The following is a 5,658-nucleotide window of genomic DNA, read 5'->3' as shown; positions in this document are numbered from 1 at the left end:
TTTGGATAAGAGTGCACGCAGATGCGGGCCTCGACGGCTACACATTTCCTCGGGCGGCCGCCTCCCGGCCTCCGTGGAGCGCGGGATGCACGGTCCCATCGACAAGCCTCTCCCGTTTTTACCGTGGCGTCGCGGTTCACCACGGCGGGCGGGTCGGTCTCCTCCGCATAAAAAGGGGGACCCCCGCTTTTTGTTCCACGAAATCGCACAAGCTTTTTTCGCATCCACGGTTTGCCACCGCACACCAAAATGCCGATCCGGCTGCCTACTTTAGCCAACAGGTGGAGCCAGGCGCGCCGTACTTGCGCGGCACTTCCCACGTCCACCGAAGTCGGTGCCAAGGACCACTTTCGGCGCCGGAGCCGCGTACGAGCCTACTCGAGGCGGAAGAACGAAGCCAGCAAGGGCCTGGCCGCAAGTGCGTTCAATTGTCGGGACGTCCAAGTCCCTCGTTCTTCCGTGCTTCCTCTTTCGGCAAGTCGTTGCGGCACCTTCCCAAAGCGCGCAGACCCGCTAATCGCGACGAGCGCGACGTGGCCGTGCCGCCTTTCCCTCGGCAGCAAGCAAAACGCCTGGCAACGTCGACGCTCCCCTAACCGCGATCTCGCACCGTGTTTCGTGTGGCGAATTCAAAAGCCGGCCGGCGCTGCTGCAACCATTACGGTCGGTACGCATACGCCGCGGAGGGCGGGACGGTCATCGGAGCGTGCGGTTCCTCCATCGAGTACTGCGCACCTCGGCCGTCGCATCGCCGTGCCATGACCGGCCGCGCGTCAACGCGAACCGGTGCCAGCGAGATCCCTCGCCTGCAAGAACCGACCGGCAGCCTCCGTCACCCGAGGACGCGGAGGCGCTTGCCGCGGACGGCGGGACGGTATGCACTGGTGCACAGCGGACCCGTCACATCGCCAGTTCCTTGACCGACCGCCGACGCTTGTGCCGTTCCTCTCGTACTTGGCAGTCGCCGCGCGATTGTCGGGTCTCGTTCTTGCACGCTCGAACGGTCGGGAGGGCACTCGGCTGGCGTTTCGGGAACGCGCAGCCTCGCCTTCTACCGACGTAACCACGACTCGCCGTTCGCGCTCCGCCGCTCCTGTTTACAGTACTAGGCGGTCCCGCAGCGGTCGGGTCGCGCATTTCGAGCGCTTCGAGCCACGGTGCAGTGGCGGGTCGAAAGCCGACCTATGAGTGCGTTGCGCCGTTTGTACCCGCGTCCGCCACCTGGCCGACCGTCCAAGGTCGCGGTGTTGGCGTCCGCTGGGCGCAACAATTTGTCACGGGGTGCCGCTCCACATTCAGGCAGCCCCGTGGGGAAAAGCCGACCCCGCGTCCAAACGGGGTCAGCGGCAGAAAGTGTCGGGCGCAGACGCAGCTGAGGCGCTCACCCTTCACAATCCGTTAATGATCCTTCCGCAGGTTCACCTACGGAAACCTTGTTACGACTTTTACTTCCTCTAAATGATCAAGTTTGGTCATCTTTCCAACAGACCGGCGCAACCGAAAGGCCGCGCCGGACATCGGTCCGAAGACCTCACTAAATCATTCAATCGGTAGTAGCGACGGGCGGTGTGTACAAAGGGCAGGGACGTAATCAACGCGAGCTTATGACTCGCGCTTACTGGGAATTCCTCGTTCAAGGGGAACAATTGCAAGCCCCTATCCCAATCACGAAAGAAGTTCCACGGGTTACCCAGTCTTTTCAGACAGGGATAAAGACACGCTGCTTCCTTCAGTGTAGCGCGCGTGCGGCCCCGGACATCTAAGGGCATCACAGACCTGTTATTGCTCTGTTTCGTGCGGCTAGGAGCCGCTTGTCCCTCTAAGAAGGTTGTAAGGTGCTGGGAACCCCGCACCTATTTAATAGGCTAGAGTCTCGTTCGTTATCGGAATTAACCAGACAAATCGCTCCACCAACTAAGAACGGCCATGCACCACCATCCACCGAATCAAGAAAGAGCTCTCAATCTGTCAATCCTCCCAGTGTCCGGGCCGGGTAAGTTTTCCCGTGTTGAGTCAAATTAAGCCGCAGGCTCCACTCCTGGTGGTGCCCTTCCGTCAATTCCTTTAAGTTTCAGCTTTGCAACCATACTTCCCCCGGAACCCAAATACTTTGGTTTCCCGGAAGCTGCCCGCCGAGTCATTTGAGTAACTCAGGCGGATCGCTGGTTGGCATCGTTTATGGTCAGAACTAGGGCGGTATCTGATCGCCTTCGAACCTCTGACTTTCGTTCTTGATCAATGAAAACATTCTTGGCAAATGCTTTCGCAGTAGTTCGTCTTGCGACGGTCCAAGAATTTCACCTCTAGCGCCGCAATACGAATGCCCCCGTCCGTCCCTCTTAATCATTACCTCGTATTCCAAAAACCAACAGAACAGAAACGAGGTCTTGTTCTATTATTCCATGCAAGTTTATTCAGGCGACTCGCCTGCGTTGAGCACTCTAATTTTTTCAAAGTAAAAGCACCGGCCATCTCGAGGCACACAATGAAGTGCACCAAGAAAGAACCGGCATGATGTTCAGTCCGAGCCGTCGCATCGGGTAGATGCACTACTCGTCTGGAACTGAGATCCAACTACGAGCTTTTTAACCGCAGCAGCTTTAGTATACGCTATTGGAGCTGGAATTACCGCGGCTGCTGGCACCAGACTTGCCCTCCAATTGATCCTCGTTAAAGGATTTAGAGTGTACTCATTTCAATTACGGGGCCTCAAAAGAGTCCCGTATTGTTATTTTTCGTCACTACCTCCCCGTGCCGGGAGTGGGTAATTTGCGCGCCTGCTGCCTTCCTTGGATGTGGTAGCCGTTTCTCAGGCTCCCTCTCCGGAATCGAACCCTGATTCTCCGTTACCCGTAACAACCATGGTAAGCAAGTAACCTACCATCGAAAGTTGATAAGGCAGACACTTGAAAGAAACGTCGCCGGCTCGTGGCCATGCGATCAGCACAAAGTTATCCAGAGTCACCACACAATACGGGCCGAAACCCGATCGATCTTGGTCTAATAAAAGCACCCGTTACCCAAAGGGCTCCAGGCTCACTGCATGTATTAGCTCTAGAATTGCCACAGTTATCCAAGTAGGAAGAAACGATCTAAGGAACCATAACTGATTTAATGAGCCATTCGCGGTTTCGCCTTATTTCGGCATGTACTTAGACATGCATGGCTTAATCTTTGAGACAAGCATATGATTACTGGCAGGATCAACCAGGTAATCGTTCGACTGCGCGTCCGTCCTCGCCCTCGGCGGGCCGGACGCAGTCTGTGTGCGGCGGAGGCCACCTTCAGGCGCCCCAACACGCTTATTTTGCACTCCGAGATGACGGCGTTCGAGCTCGCTACGGCACAACCTTCCCGAAAGACGAGTGGGAGCCGTGCGGCAAGAAGCACGTTCATGCTCGCTCTTTTTCGTTGCATCGACTCGGTCGCGCCGTGCGGGTTGCCCAAGCCCGCTGCACTGTCGGTGGACCGGCCGGAACTAGCAACGGAGCCGAGACTGCAAAGCCGCCAGACGACGGGTCACGCCCGCGTCTTCGGCGCTTTCGCATCTGAATCGCCCGAGGACGACACGGAACACACCTCGATATCGTGGTAAAACGGCACCGTCCGACAACCAGCCCCTAACGCATCAAGCGGATGAGGCTGCAGACGACTGCCGTGGATTCCCCTGGAGCAGACCCGAGGACACGCTTGACGAGGCCGAAGCCCGCCGCATATCAGACACCCGGTCGCTTTCGCGTACGCCGCTCACGAGAACCCCCACATAATAGCAGCGATAAGTACCCAGACCTCCTTGGGCCCTAATACGAGCGTACTCGAGAAAATTTCACCGCGGGTGTGCCCCGAAACGTGTGGCATGTTGAGCGTGCCACAAGTCTACGTCGCTCTCAAACCCGCCGAGGTCGTAGAATTTGCGACCCTACTCACGAAATTCCCACCGAGGATACGGCCGCAAACGTACCGCACCTTGGGTAGGCCACGAGTTTGTGCAACACTACGCTGACGGCACAGCACCGAGGTCGTGCGCGCACGCACGGGAAAATTCCGCCGCGGTTTCTGCCGAAAACGTGAGGCACCACGACTCTCCGCAAGTTCGCGTCGACTGCGAAAGACCGAAGTCGTGAACGACGTGTCCGCTACTCGCCGCCGACACGCTGGACACCAAACGTACAACGACTCGACGGCGTCGTAGAGGCCCACGACGCGGTTTTCCTTAACGACGTCGCGGCGTGGCACCGACAGGTTAGAACGGCCGACCAACGTTCCCTGTCCGCCGTTCGGCTCAGTCGAAGGGCTCGGCGACTTCGGCAACGCTGCGAAGCCGCACGGTGACGCACGCCATGTCCCCATTTTTTTTTTTCTTTCTGCGTCTGCCGGGGTGCCCCTATAATAGCAGCGATAAGCACCCAGACCGCCGTGGGTCGCTCGCCCCGGCTGACGTGGTTTTTCGTACTCCTGCGGCGGTCGCCGTCAAGCACGTCCAAATACGCTACTTTCGTGGGCGCATTCACGCTCTTTCGCTTCGCCGGAGTGCCAGCACTCACTCTGCCAAAAACGGCGAACATCCGAGCGGCGGTTCCCACTTTTGCGTCGGCGTCGCAAACCCCGCCCCGGCAGACGAGGTTTGCCGTACTCGTGCGACGGTGGCCGGCGGGCACGTCGAAAGACGCCGATATCGTGCGCGAATTGGCGCACCTTGGCTTCACCGGAGTGCCGCCACTGACTCCTCCAAAAACGGCGAAGATCCGAGCGGCGCTTCCCACTTTCGCATCGGCGTCCCGAACTCCGCCCCGGCTGACGCGGTTTACCGTACTCGTGCGACGGTCGCCGGCGAGCACGTGGAAAGACGCCGATATCGTGCCCGAATCGGCTCCGTTCGGCTTCGCCGGAGTGCCAGCACTGGCTCGGCGAAAGACGACGAACATCCGAGCGACGGTTCTCACTATTGCGTACGCGTCGCAAACCCCGCCCCGGCAGACGCACTTTGCCGTACTCGTGCGACGGTCGCCGGCGAGCACGTAGAAAGACGCCGATATCGTGCCGGAATCGGCCCCGTTTGGCTTCGCCGGAGTGCCAGCACTCACTCGGCCACAAACGGCGAACATCCGAGCGGCGGTTCCCACTTAGCCGTCGGCGTCCCGAACTCCGCCCCGGCAGACGCGGTTGCCGAGCTCGTGCGACTAGCGACCGCGAAGCCGTCTCGCGACGCCGCTTTCGTGCGCGGCTCCCACTGCGACCTGGGTCACCCGAGGTCGACGAGCAAAAAAGAATGTCGAAAAAAAATTTTTTTTTTTTTTGCGTCTGCCGGGGTGCCCCTATAATAGCAGCGATAAGCACCCAGACCGCCATGGGTCGCTCGCCCCGGCTGACGTGGTTTTTCGTTTTCCTGCGGTGGTCGTCGTCAAGCACGTCCAAACACGCCACTTTCGTGGGCGCATTCGCGCTCTTTCGCTTCGCCGGAGTGCCAGCACTCACTCTGCCAAAAACGGCGAACATCCGAGCGGCGGTTCCCACTTTTGCGTCGGCGTCGCAAACCCCGCCCCGGCAGACGAGGTTTGCCGTACTCGTGCGACGGTGGCCGGCGGGCACGTCGAAAGACGCCGATATCGTGCGCGAATTGGCGCACCTTGGCTTCACCGGAGTGCCGCCACTGACTCC

General features: G+C 59.2%; 1 non-coding gene across 1 annotated transcript; it reads right to left on the bottom strand.

Annotated features, from left to right (window-relative positions):
- Window positions 1-1,399: 1,399 nt before the first annotated feature.
- On the bottom strand, window positions 1,400-3,214 carry LOC142794169 (small subunit ribosomal RNA). The gene has a single exon (XR_012892125.1). It is a non-coding gene; the product is annotated as a small subunit ribosomal RNA (ribosomal RNA).
- Window positions 3,215-5,658: the final 2,444 nt, after the last annotated feature.

This window comes from Rhipicephalus microplus, unplaced genomic scaffold (genome assembly GCF_043290135.1).
Source record: "Rhipicephalus microplus isolate Deutch F79 unplaced genomic scaffold, USDA_Rmic scaffold_383, whole genome shotgun sequence".
In the NCBI taxonomy this organism is placed as follows: domain Eukaryota; kingdom Metazoa; phylum Arthropoda; class Arachnida; order Ixodida; family Ixodidae; genus Rhipicephalus; species Rhipicephalus microplus.
Note: the sequence above shows the minus strand (reverse complement) of the source record. Positions and strands in the feature narration are given on the sequence as shown.